Here is a 14,699-nt window from a genome sequence, read left to right as displayed (position 1 = left end):
CTCTAGATAAGATAGGAATGAGCCTTGGTTTAGCTCTTCTTGATAAAGCCAAAGTAGGCTCAGAAATAAAAGGGAAGAACTTTGGCAGGAAAACTGCAGTTGGGATGTTTTCACACTTTGATTTTTTCTTTACTAAGATTAATTAAATTATTAGTGAATCTGTGTCGATTTGCATAATACTATCTTTCTATTCTGAAATTTGGATAATGTGCCACTGGAATTTCTTGTCAAGATACTGTATCTGAAAACACCAATTGACCTGCAAATTTCCCAGCCACTTTTTTACTTTTTCCTGTGTTAATTTTGGATTCTCCCAGCACTTCTATTGTGCAGCAATGTTTACAAATATCCACTCTGGACTGCAGCCATGTCTGAATTTCCAGTTCTTGAGAACTTTCCTGCATCTTCACAAAAAATGAAGAGAGGATATTTATTAGAGCAATCTTCCAATTAGTCCCCCTCAACAGCCTGTGCCTGGAGCCTTGTCCATTTTAATATACACAGCAAAGTTCAAACTGAAACTTATTCATCTTCTCTGAATTGTGGCAAAGTTTACAAAGTTGACACAAGCTCAGGAAGGAATCCCACTCCAGCAGCAAAGCTTCTCCCTAGAACATCCCCAGTCCTGCAGAAGCTCACACCTGGGCCTGAGCTGTCCATCTTCCACACATGCATTCATCTTCCAGAAACATCCTTAGGCATCCTGTGGGCTCTGCTCTGCTTTAAACCTCACATTAGCATCATCGAGGGAAAATATAAATTTAAACTGACACAGACTTGCTTGTCTCTTCCTTTGTGTTTAAACACAGATGGTTGCTTTTGTTGTGCCGCCGCATTTCAGCCAATGCAAGCAGCAAAGTACTTAACTGGAATATATATCTCTTTTCCTTTCCAAACACTCACAGGGTTGAGTTTTTTTGTTGGTTTTTTTTTTTTTTTTTTTTTTTTTGGTAGGTGAAGTATCATTCTTCAGAATATATACAATGTTTTCATGCATCTTAATCTAATCCATTAGTCCTTGTAATTTATTGTTAACTGCTTGGATGTAGAGGCCATGACAGCTTTGAGTAAAGCATTTAAGCAGGCATCTGCTTTGTATAAATTATAAGAACCTTGGTCACACAAGGTTTCAGACAGAGACAGAGGTCTCTTACCAGCATCTGTAGCCTTGGGGGTAGTGATATTTTAGTCTTTTTTTTTTTACTGTAAGAAGCTTTGGATCTTGGAAACAGTAAAATTATCTGCAGACTTGCATTTACTTTTGTATTTGGTATTGTTAACAGCTCCAAGGCAGGAGTAACGTGATTGGCATGGGGTTTGGGAGCTGGAAAACACTTTGTTAGTCTCAAATCAGCTCCTTGGAGGCTAAAGCCCTGATTAACTAACTGGAGTGGATTGTTTTAATCTGACTGCAGTAGTATTTTATGTCTGGTCATTTAGGCTTATTTCTGTAAATACTTCAATAAGCCTGAATCAATTCCTTCAATGTCTCCCTTCATCTCCTGCCATCGGACATGGCATGGTGTCATGACATAAGGTAAGCAGAACAGCAGGATCAGGGAAAAGATACCTTGTGCCACTGAGCGAGGAACTTATTTGTAAACAGGAGAGCAAAACTAAATTCTCAGTATTATCTTAATATACTCCAAAGCCCTTTCTCTCCTCTTTTGATTATCCTCCTGGTCTTTGCCTGGCTATGAGACATCTGAACGGACACCAAGATTTTGTTGGGGATACACAGACGACCAAAGGTCTTCTGTACAAATACTCTTGTTGCCTTCTCACTTGTGCTACTTAGATTAATTTGGCTCCCTCCTGAAGATTTCTGTATTGCACATTTCCTCACTAAACCACAAGAAGTCTGCTGGAGCAAACTAATTGAAGCAGAGTACTCTGCATTTCACTTTGGCACCGTCATTCCACGCCGCAGACAAACAGTTCAGAGTTAATAAGAATGCCATGTCAGGGTGCCAGTCACCAAGGTGAAATGCAATGCAGTGGTGGACAAGCCTGGTGAGTGGTTTTCCTCTTCAAAAGTAGCTTGGAGATGTGGCTTCACTCTCCCTAGTACCTCTGGCTGCACAAAGGCAGAGCTGTGAAGGTGATCGGATCACAGCAAATCTACCCAAGTGCAGAGCTTTGGTTTAATTTTTTTTTATATCAATGGCTGGTCTCAGCTCTAATTAACCTACTCCCCTATCAGTCCATTCCCTCCCCACATGCTGCCTTTTCCCCTTCCTCCCTGTGATCTCCATTTCACTGCAGAGATGGCCTGGCAAAGAGACATTATTCTATTTAGAAGCCGAGCACCTCACTAGGGGTGACAGGCCTGTTTTTAGGTCATTTATCTAATTGCTCTTTGCAGATAAGAATTAATTAGCCCGATTATTTTTCTTAGTTTTTGGATGGGTTCCCCACCTGGAGAGAAGAAATTCCTCTATGTCAGTGATTAATTGCTGAGCCAGAAGCTTTCTGCCTTGCATTTGTAATAAATGCCGACTAGTTCTTTAGGTCGCATTAGGAACCAGGCAGATTGCGGTTAAAATGCACGGGATAATATAGCATTTCTACAAACAAGATCACTGCCATTAGATTTTGATTAAATATTTTAATTTATCTGGAGGTTGAGGGACTGGGGGAATCAAGAGGTTTAAGGTCTCCTATTCACAGCACTTTCTGATGAGAGTCGCCCCACAGCCCTTTGATCTAAAGCAGATGAACCTCGTGGCAATGCTTCAGCTCAGGATTTGGCACAGCTGGTTTGTCTCATACTGGTCTGAGAGCTCAGAGGGCTGTGAGTGTGCAGCCAGCTCAACTCGGTTGTGATAACATTTTGTGAACTACAGGAGTCTGGTGGAGCTGAGGGAGGAAAGGTTAAGATTTTTGTGTGAAATTATGGCAGGCTTATATCCAGCTGCATTTAACGCAGGAGAAGTTATTTTCATTTCCCTTTTTCCTTCCCCTTTTTCTTCCCCTTCACATTCTCCTTCCCTTTTTCCTTTCCCTTTCTCTTCCCCCTCCATTGCCCTTTTCTTTTTTTGTTTCCATTCCCTTTTTTCACTTTTTTATTTCCATAAGAATTCTGAGCACTCAGCCCAAAGAAAAAAATCTATTTTTTCTGCAGGGCCAACTAAAGACAAACAGTGTCCTCGATTCACAAGCTGGTCAGCCTAGGACAGGTCTCTTTTCCAGGATTATAGAGCAAGCCAGACAGTATGATCTCCTGTGCCCTTGAAACCTGATTTCTGACCTAGAAAGTTCATGGAAGAAAATTGGAGTCTTGCCATCTATTTTGCTGTGCTTGTGAACTGTTTGAAGCCCCTGATGTCCCAATAGGAGAAATTAATTGCTGGTGTTAGAGCAGCTTCTCTGATCACAAAAGATGTGGAGCTGCCTACGCCGTGGTGATCATTGCTTCCTCGGAGAGACGAGGGGTGGAAAGGCACAGGGATGGGATCCTGGGTCTGAGTCCCTCTGTCTCACAGCTCAGAGGTGTTAGGAGGGCAGCTCAGGGCATCTGCCACCAAAGACCTTTGCTGTGTCTGCTGTCCAGAAAAAAAGTCAGTCTTCCTGTTGCAAAGCATTTACATTGGAGAGAAGTAAATTAGGGTCCCTGTGTGGATTTTGTTAAGTGGGCAGTTATTTTTCTGCAGATTTTGTTTGCTTTTTAACAGGAAGGGGAAAAAATGAGAAAAACTGAAAACATGACAATTTTTTCTTCTGACAAGTGGGCTGAAGACAGACGAGGAGAACTGATATTTCTCTAATGTATAGGAACAATATTGCATTGTGAAAAGTAACTTTCCATGGAACTTCGATTCCTACTCAACCACAGTATTTTGAGAACACCATTCCCAGCTGTGATTTAAAGACAGAAAAATCTAGTGCTACACTGATGGTTAGTCAAAAATCAATGCTTAAAAATTGCTCCTAACTCCAACTTTGAGCTATGGGACTACGAGAGCTATTCTGGCTTTGAGTATTGAGTAAAGCTCATGTGTATCAGATATAGTTGATATTTCTCACTACCTACAAAACGATCAAAATTATTTTATCTTTTCTTTTGGTAAATTGGGGTTTTATTCTGGTCACCATTGCTGCCTGTATTTCATAACTAGACAGAAATACACATGCAAGACAGAGCACCTATATTTTTTCCCTACCAGATACCCAGGCAGAGTCAGATACTTGAATTCAGTGGGTGTCAAGGTGCTAAATACTATTTTTGAGCTTAGCAATTGGACCCTATTTTAACTAATATATTACATAATAATTTGGGAATAAAAACAACATCTTCCCATGTCACTGGGAATTTACATTACAACCCAGTTTTTGGATGTAGAAATGGAGTCCCTGTGAGTCTGAGCTTTCTCCTTAATGCCATAAAATGTGTCACTGGAAAAATTTCACACAAAACCTTAGCAATATCTGCTCTTGTTTTAAGCCCACACCAAACCATTTAATTTAAGTAAGATTTACCTCCCCCACCTGCAATGCCATTTCTGGCACTGTACATGAGGAAATTTAACAATATCGAGTGGCCTGAGTTATGATAATGAAAGATGGTTGCTAAGAAAAAGCATGATGATAGCCAAGAAATTAATATTACAGAGATGAAAATCTTCTTATAGACCCAAAATAATAGATGTTCTGTATCAATATATGACTAATCAGCACTCAAGGATTTATCTTTCAAATTATAGAACATGGTGGAGACATTTAATGCAATATGGTCTCCCTTCAGAGAGATACAGTATGTGACTAAATATCTCCAGTGAGTAATATTCACACTTACTCAAGTACTGTAAATATATCCCTGATAAATCTGGAGAGCGAATTCTTGTAAATTCTTGTTTAACACTGCAAGGAAGCTTAATAACTTTCCAATCTATCAACATGTTTTAATTTCCTACTGTGCAGTTTCTAACCGAAACAAGGCATTTAACAGAAGAGATTCAAAACTAATGGATAATGGACTGTCATGTACTAAAAAACCTTGGTACCAAGTGTGACACTGAATTGTGTGGGTTTGGGCAGGACATTTCCAAATGGGAATGTTTCATCGCTGCTATGCCTAATTATGCATGCATTTTTATGTAAAATTAAATGCATGTGCAAAGTGCAGATTAAAAGAAGAAAAAAATCCTCTCTGCTAATAAGTGGGAATGGCTTAGAAGCTGATAGAGGGCTGCAGCCAGGTGGCTACATCAGCAAGTGACACGTGTACTTACATGTGCTTCCCAAGGTCCAGGGTCCAGGCAGGCAGAACACCCAGTAAAAATCATGCCACACTTAACAAAACCAACCTATTTTTAGGTGGGATTTAATAATGTTAACCTACATGTATTTTATAGGGCTTGGAAGGGTGCAGACTGGCTGATTAGTAAATCAAATTTATGTGATGCTTCAAGCCCCTAGTTTTGGCTTTTTTTTGCCCACCTTATTTTAAGCAGGTAACTCAAAAAAATTAAATCCAATGAACTGATAGGCTGGGCTTTTTGGGGGGGTAGAAGAATCAGCCTAATTTCTGTAAAAGCAGATCCTCAATGGAGGATGCCTCTTGCAATGGTGGCTGCAAGCTCGTGTTGGTCAGAGATGAGAAAGGGAATTTTTATTTTCTTGGGCTTTAAGGGAAGCAGGTTTCAGAATGAACATGGCATCTCTGGGACATCCTCAGAATGGGGGTCATCTTCCTTAAAGCATATTTCTACATCTCTGCCATGAGAGCAGAAGAATTTCCAGTCAGACCCTTGAAATAAGTGGGACATGGGCCGTGTGAGGTTGTGAAGAGCAGTAGGGAAATCAGCACTGCTCCTTGAAACCTGGTGTTAGCAGCCACACCACCCAAAATCTGAGCTTTCTGTAGTCTTCAGACATTGCCCCAGGAAGAAAATTCAGAAAAAAACAGAGCTGTGATAGAGAGATGCTACTTTTGTGTGTTACACAAATCAATCTTTACCAATAAACTGAAATTACCTCAAGCTTTTTATTTACAGGTGGTAATTGTCTTTAGCTAAATACAGGTTTTTTTCCCCTCTAAACACCAGGACAGTTTCTAGGCAGAGGTTTGCTGTGGCTCTTTACATGGGCAAATGCAGAAATACCTGTATACTGTTTTATAAAATGTGCAAGTTTATTTTTTAATATAAATTATTCAGTTATTATGATGCTGATGCTGCTGCTACTGTGTATATAAACGTTTTCAGTCCCAGAATGGGCATAAAATACTTACTCTGAATAGCAAACATGAAAGAAAACAACTGAGCTGAGAATTTATGATTCACCATTTCCTTTTGGTTTGTTTTTTTGTTTATTTTTTTTTTTTCAGCTCTGGGGGTCTCTGCAAAAGAAAAAGCTTCCTACAAGTGATAATATGAAATCTTCTGTTTCTTCCTACTTGCCTTTTTCCTCCCTGGGGTCTTTAAACTTACTTAAAGCATTTGAAAAACTTCCCTAATTTTTTGTATAGTCTACCAAACCAAGCTTCCAGAGTTAGTGGAAGATGTTTTAATCTCCTGCTACATGACAGAACTATCCAGTATTCTCTGTAAAACTGATAATATGTGGTTTTTCTTCTCTCTTTTTAAAATTTTCTGCCCAAAAATATTACATGGGGTAATAAACATAGAAAACCAAGTACTCCAAACATTACCAGACCTTGCAATAGGCCATGGAATGAAATCATTATTTCTGACATCCTCAAAGGCTTGAGTGCAAAGAAATTAGGAGTACAGAATGGTACCTCTTTTTTGTCTGCTATTCATGTGATGAGGACCATTAAAACAATTCACAGTAGTCTTTTAAATGTGTATATTATCAATATCAGCACTTCCATTTGAATAATACATTCCCAGATATCTCTTGTTATGATTCACAGCTGCCTGGTGTGATCAAGCCTCTGGTAACTTCTCTCCAAAGTTCTTGAGACTTATATTTATTTCCATCATTTCAGGACTCTCTTTGTAAAGATGAATATCTTTTAATACCCCTTGCCTGGGTGCAAGGAGTGACCCTGATTTTTGCAAAATCTCATTTTGCAAAACACACGCTGAGTATATTAAGGCCCTGATGAGATAGAGCACTGGCAAGAGAAACCTTCAAACATTACTTTTTTTCTCCTCCATAAAGTGGAAAACTCTAAATGATATTGTTGATTAGATACAGCATATTGGTAAAGGTCTTGCTAGCTCTCCTGAGCGCGTCTGTTTGACTTCTAAATTCGCAGCACTAAAATGTTTTCATTCCCTTTCCCTTCACTCCCCACTTAATCCTTAAGCATTTTCACCTTAATCCAGAAGTTTTCAAATGCCCTGACAAACCAGCTAAATGTAAAGAAATAGCTGCTTCTCTTAGCTTTTTTTCCTGTCAATCATTTAAAACCCAGTGTAATGTGTGATGAGGATGACTCAGTTTGTAGAAAAGCAGCAACTTAGCAGTTGGCTAATGTTTTGTGAGCTACTCGGTTTAAGCAGATGGAATACTTGTATTTCATATCTCAGCCCCGTCCCTGATTGTGGATTTTTAGCAGCCACAGGTACTAACTACCTCAGCATCAGAAGAGACTGGTGGCAGGCTGGTGTTCACAGCTTACTTGTGATTCTGGAAGGTTTTCTTATTATATGCAATAGTTCTGTCAGACAGGTGTTGGAGGGATGCAGTTGTGCTTTGGGGAATAGCAGGTAAATTTATGCAGCTTTAAAGGACTGGCAGATTTAGCTGCCTACATATGATTTAAGGGCCTGATCCCAAACCCATTAAACTTAATGGGAGTTTTTCATTGACTTAGTTGGCTTTGGATTAGCTCCTAAGTGAATTTCCAGTAGAAGGCAAAATCCCAGCCAACAAAGCTGTCGATTTCTTGGCACCCTTGTCTCCTTTTAGCAGTGGCAGAGCTAAACTTTCCAGACCTGCCCAGTGGAGTTATTCTGACAAACCCAACCTTTACCTGCAGACAGTTTTATCCCTTACCTGGTACTCACAGAATATTTGATTAAAAAAAAAAAAAAAAAAGGAAAAAAAAAAAAAAAGAAGAAATGTAGACTTTATGTAAATAATTTTGCCTCTGTTGCCTCAGAATAGAGAACTGCTGCACCATGTTGGACCTAAGAGTTGTATAACCCTGTGTGTTCTCTGGATTTGGATATAAGCAGATATCCTAGGAACAATGCAAGCATATTTTTAAAAACTTTTGAGCTGTTTTTCAGAAAAAAACATCCTCATGGCCCAGAAACTCCTTAAACAAAAGCTTTCTATGCATTGAGTAGCTCTCAATGTGTTTTTCTTCTACGAATTTCTCCATAGATTGTTTTTGAAACTATACAACCACCCCTAAATCTTTTTGCAAGGAATTTTGCAAGTTGCCTTTGTGCTACAAAGACAGTCTTGTTAAAATCTTGTTAATTTTGAATATACCCCGTGCTAGTTTCCTTTGATGACTTTTAAATCTTGCATTACTAGAGACAGTGAACACTCATTATCTATTTGCCATTTCCAGGCCAGTCAGGATGTTAAAGACCTATCTCTGACCTCCTTATGCCTCTTCTAGGTTCTTCTACAAGATAAAAAGTCTTGATCTATTTAGCTTAACTCAGAAACTATAATGTAACTTTTCCTAACCTCAAACAACTCAAGACCTGCAATTAAATTTTGTGGTCAGCTTGGATTCAATCAATACATTTGGCTTACTGGACACAAGGATATTTGTTCTGACTTTTTTTTTTTTAATTCCAAAATTAGTCTGACTCAAGCTCCCTCATGGGATATTGCAGGGGGAGTAGCAGGAGTGGGCAGGGTATCTGTATTTGGAGGATTCCTGACATTGCATTAGTTAATAATGAGGGACATATTAGTATTCTTAAAGTTCCTATAGTCTCTATGCTTCATACAGAGCTGTAAAATAAAACAGCCATAGCCATTAATATGCTAATGTTATATGCTATGACCATGTTGCTCTCTCTCTTGAGTATCTCCCCAGTCTTCCTATCTCTTTCCACATCATATTAACACTCCCTGGGTGAAATCCTGACCCTGCTGAAGTCAATGGCAAAACTCCCATTGACTTCACTAGAGGCAGGATTATCTCCTCCGAGGAGCTTTATGGCTTCACTGCTGACTGCTTTGCTGCTTTCACATCCTACTGTATCCCCTACTTGTTCTCCCTCTTTTCTGATAAATGCTCACCCCCTTGCTATCATTTATTTTGGTGCTGGTTCTGCACCTTTTTGAAATGAGTCTGGCAGCGTGGAAAAGTCTTCCTCTGCCTGCCCATTGACTCCCTCCTCCTGCTATCAGATCCTGCTTAAATTTTGTATGCTAATCTTTCCCTGCTAGCCACTGCATTCTCCTCTCCTTTCCCTGCCTCCCATCATGATATAGTATATACTAACACTAAGAATAGGTGAAAATTGCCTGTCTGCCTCCTCAGATGACTTCAGACAAGGTTTTCATATGCAAGACATCTATAGCAAGGGAAATGCTTCCCAGGCATTTTCTTCCTCTCGTTTTCCCCACCTTGTATTCAGTCCTTGCATTAGATAGACTTGTTATATTAATCCCTTGTTGTCCAGTCTTATATTTTTAATTTAATTTTATTAAAGTTATGCACAGTTATAGATAAAATAAATTACCCCAAAATTAGCATGCTGAATAGGCTAAAGGAGTATTTAGAAATGAGCAGAGAACAATGCTCTCTAGATAATTTATCATGCAGGCAAGAAGAAAGAGTTGCCTGACTAAGGACTTCAGACTCTTCATGAATATATAGTGTAATCAGTAAAGAGTTTGCATGATCAAGTACTAACCAGAAAAAATTTGAAATACAAAGTTCATTTAAATCAACAGAAAGCCTCCTATTGTCTTGGCTAAAGGCCTAAGGAAGGATTTCAGGATTTGACCCATTGCATCAGATTGCAAAGAAATCCTGTAATGCATTGTGGGGTTTTTTATTATATTTTTATTTCATTTAAGTACATAGGCTGAGCAGCTTTATACTGTTGACTTTGTATAGTTATGAGCCTAAGCTGAAAGATCCGAGAAACTATTAATACCCTCCAGAGAAATATCAGCTTGCAATAGTGAGTATGGATCCCTCTTGTTGACCTAGTTTATATCTACAGAATCAACCTACACAATTCCTTTCACCAGCTGCTCTGTGGCTTAGGGAGATGGGGTGTTAATTAATGAGACATTTGTTGAAATTTATAAGGGCTTTTCCTATCCAGGTTAGACATAAATTATGAAGGCTCTGGCAAAGTGGGCAGAATATTGTTGACTGTAACTGTTCTGCTTATTTTAGCCAGTACTGGAGAAAATAGGTCTTCAAAGAACAATTTATGTGCAGGAACAAGCTTGATGAGAAAAAGATAACATTAAAAAAAAAAAAAAATAAAGTCACAGTATGAAGTGATTTGTTTTTCTTATTCGTTGTACTATTACTTTTTGAAATTTCTATTTTCAGTAAGGCCTTTTAGTCCCTGATTTGTTAGGAAAAGATAATCGTATGGTGATGAGACTGTGATCTGTTTGAAATGCATATGATGTCATACAAAATTCAGTATTATCTGCTACTTGGATTTTGCAGAGATAAATATATTGGAAATGCACACGCAGAGATAAAATTAGATAGATTTGCTTTGATTATGTGTAGTCTCCATTTTAATGTTAATTTCTAACAAATATTCTAGCATGGGAATTTAACAGCAGACGTGTTGGTAGAAATAGATTCTTTCAAGTGAGTGTTGGAGTACAGTGGTTTTCTTAATAATGAAAAGCAAATTTCCATTTCTGAATCATAAGCATTGTCATCGTCAAGCTAATTCAAAGCCTGACATTTTATCAGTCAGGAAAAGAAACATGTTACATGCATTTAATTAATATCTCCCTCTGAGGGTTTGAACACGCACAGGAGTCTATAATAGCTGTTCATTTAGGAGCCTTTCAGTTCAAGCAGTAGATCCAGATCTGGAGGTCCCTGTTCCCATTCACCCACAGCCCTTTTCATTTCTTATGACATGTGCAGGATTATGTGCCAATGGAGCAGACATTTTGCAATAAAATGTATTTTCATCAGAAAATGCTGATTCATTAAAAGCAAAATGTTACTTGGAAACATACTGCTTTTGATAAGCTTCTGTGAAAATACAAGTGGGGTCTGCTGATTGTTTCTGGTTTTTCTATTCAGCTTGCTTGTTTTCCTAATTTTTGAAGAAAAATTTGTTTAATTTTCAAACTAAAAAAAAAGAATCCATCCACATTTACTTTCTGCCTGCTTTTTCTCCAGAATTTGTCACAAAATCACATCTTTATGGCTCAAAACAGTGTTGTTCATGAGCATCAAGCACAGTAACCCCACCAACCATTCTTGATACGAGAATCCAAATTGAGTCACCAGATAATTCTAAAAGCTAAGAGCTGCTACAGGCTGAAAGAAAATAATTGAATCCATCAAACAAATATCTTTCTGAATTACTACTATGGCAAATTCTGGCAGGAGCAGCTTTCTTTCAATACCTTGGTTATCTTACCAATAGAAAAAAACTGAAACCCACAGTCCTGAAGATAATGGTTCAGCCTTGGAACCTTAACTCATTTCATGAGCTACTGCAAGTCTTATTTTCTTGAGGGTTATCAGAGATAAAGAAATCAAAAAAGACCTGCTGCTCAAATTGTTTAGATGATCCTTTTCTCTTCTCCCTGTGACTGTGCTTCCCCAGGAGCCATGTGAGCTCCTTGCTAGTCGTGATCTGTGGGGCAATCAAAGAAACCATTTCAGGTTCCTCTCAGTCATTGGGCCTCCTGATCTCTTATCAATTACCTGTCAAAAGAGGTGGGTGTTCTTCTTCATTAACGCATTGCAGTGTGGTAATTAACAACCAGATAGCACAGGGCTTAGAAAGTGGCCTCTCTTGACCACTTGTTCAATAAATATTGACATAAGCACCAGTAAAAGTATGTCATATGGGTCTTTGCTAAAAACAACAACCAAGAAAAGAGTAGGAAAGCAAACAAAGTGTATCATGACTTGCTTTTGAAGAAACCTCCACCAGGTTTTAGCAGCAAATGGGAACAATTTGGGCGTTATTCAAGCCCAAGTTGCCTTCTTTCTCTCCTGACTGAAGATGTGTCCCCCTCCCCCTGCTTTTGGGTGGGGGGCAGAAAGGGGAGGTTACCTTCCCGTTGAAATAAGCCAGCAAGAACTTTGTCAAGGAATGAACTCTTACTGTAACCCACACCTCATTTGTCACCCTGATGGGCTGAGGAAAAGTGACATTTACAAACTGAGAATGAAAGTACATCCATTTCACCAGTCTGACACCCTGATATAATAACTATTTACCTTGAGAAAGAGGGACTGAGATTTCCGATTCTTGTGAATCTTCTCACTTTGGCACTTATTTTCTCACTCTGTCAAACAGCCCCAGATTAATGGAACAATTTGTTCAACAAATCATATTAGCAGAAAGCGCACAGGGTAAAGAGAAGGAGGCGGGGGAGCAGGAAATTTTTACTCATTCATAGCAGTGGTATCTCTGCAAATAAAAATGTAGTTATGCCTGACATTTACAGAGGTACAATGTGAAAGGGAAAAAGTGTAATGACTTTGGGCAGTTGAGAGATCACTTTGCAAGAACAGTAGTGCTCAAAAGGGAATAAGATAAAGTTACACATAACATCTAGATTGAGCTTCTTTCTGGAACATATTTGTCAAACACAGCAGGATCCGTCTGTGTTTAAAAAAGAGTTTTCCATTAAAATTAAGCACCGTGTGCTTTCCTAACTATAAAGAAATGCTCCCTTACAGTCTGCATTTCAGAAATGTTAGGTAAAGAATTAAAGTAAGCTGGAGCCATAGTGTGAATGCTATGAATCCTTCTGGCTGGATTGATAATGTCTAAGGGACTGATATAAACCCCACCTAAGCCAATAGAAGATTTTCCATTGCCTTTACAGGACAAATTGGGTAATGAACAATCAGAAACCCATCTATTCTGCATTTACTCCTTATTTACACTTTGTAACCAGACAAGCAAGGTTCCTTCTATTTCCCTATACACAGATAGTTCCTACCATGGACACCAGCGAATGGAACAATGCAACAGCATTTTTTCCAGGGTCCGGGTATAAGTATAATCAATCCTAGAAAATTATCTTGGGTATATGTTTTGGTTAGGAATTGCAAACGAGTTAAGACTGTATTGATGAGTAATTCACTGGGCAGCAAACCATACTTTTTCCTCTCAGCTCTTTAACCCAGAGCTCCTTGCAAAACTGTGTGTTGGTATTTATAGCATATAGAGAGTAGATTATCTTTAAAAAGTGTTTATTTTTAAGTCTGAGCTGCCTGTTTCTGCTAGCCATGAAAATATACAGAGCAATGCAGCATCATCCCCCTGCATGCATTCTCACACACTTACAAACACATTTTAAGAGGATACTCTAAGTTTGCTATCACATTAATTTATTTCTGTTAGCTCGGTACTGCAGCACTGTACCCTGTTCTCCAATGAAAATTGACGCTCCCTTGTTCCACGTTTCTTTATGCCATGACCTTGGGTGTCAAGAGAAAATATTGCTTTGCATCCTTGTGTTGCTTGAGTCCTGCTTCTCTCTTTATAGCTTATTACTTGGCACACTTCAGAGCCCCATGTTCTGCAATGAGATATGAACTGTACAGCAGGTAACACTTGGAATACTTCAGGCTATGGAGATAAGGAGAGCTGACACTGTTGTGCACATAATATTTTGCTCCAAATTCAGGAATTTAAATGAATGGTTCAAAGGCTTCTGGTGGGAAATTTTTTGCTTTCTTTAGAAAAGAAATCAGCCTTCTACATGACTGGGAAAAAAAAAAAGAAAAAGCTGAACATCCAAAGTCATTACTTATTAATTCAACTGGGTTTTACCTGTGACAGTGAATGAGATGCATTCACAGTTTGGTAAGGATCTGGGCAAGGGGAATTTGGCACAATTAATGCAATTGGGATTTCCAGCAGCACCACAGAGAGCAGAATCCATCCTCTTCAAAATACAGTGCAGGTAAGGGTCACTGTTGACATTTCCTGAGCAAGCACAGCAAAAGAACGAAAACTAACCTGATTTTAAGTGGCTCAACCTCTTCAACCTATTTCAGTAAATGGAGGGTTTCTGAGAAAACCTTGCCCTGGTCCACCCACCCCACACTGAACAAGCCCCAGACATTAGGTAGGCTGGTCCCTCTGCTGACCTTTCTCCTCCCTTTTCCCACTCACACATGGTTTTACTCTTTATTATTGATTTTGTGAATTCCTGAAGTGCCCAGTTCTTGATGGCCCTGAGGACAAAAACACTGCCGTCCACTATGGCTGGAACAGTGACCAGGGGTGAAGGGAGTAGACTTGGCTGCTCTTCCGTGGACATCTCCAACCCAAGACACACATTAATAACAACATAATTAGTTCAGAACAAAAGAGGCCTTGCACACTTTAAGGTTTACACCTCACTGATCCTTCTGGATGCTTCTCTGTTCCATGGAAAGTAAATTACAGCACAAGGACTCGGCTACAAGGAAAACTTGGCACATGCCATGCTCAGATGGCAGGTTCTCCTGCCAGTCTGCAACCCCCAAGGTAAACAGAGATCAGTCCCAGCCTGGAAGGAGGAGTTTCTGGGTATTTTTTTGCTTGTTTGTTTTGTTTTGTTTTTTAATGACAATCTCTTCTTTC

The 14,699-nt window shown here is 39.1% G+C and overlaps 1 long non-coding RNA gene across 3 annotated transcripts in view; it reads left to right on the top strand.

Annotated features, from left to right (window-relative positions):
* The window catches only part of LOC111934019 (uncharacterized), a 73,697-nt gene that overhangs the window by 55,043 nt on the left and 3,955 nt on the right, over positions 1–14,699 (top strand). The window lies entirely within an intron of this gene.

This window comes from Cyanistes caeruleus, chromosome 13 (assembly GCF_971803275.1).
Source record: "Cyanistes caeruleus chromosome 13, bCyaCae1.hap1.1, whole genome shotgun sequence".
Classification (NCBI taxonomy): domain Eukaryota; kingdom Metazoa; phylum Chordata; class Aves; order Passeriformes; family Paridae; genus Cyanistes; species Cyanistes caeruleus.
Note: the sequence above shows the minus strand (reverse complement) of the source record. Positions and strands in the feature narration are given on the sequence as shown.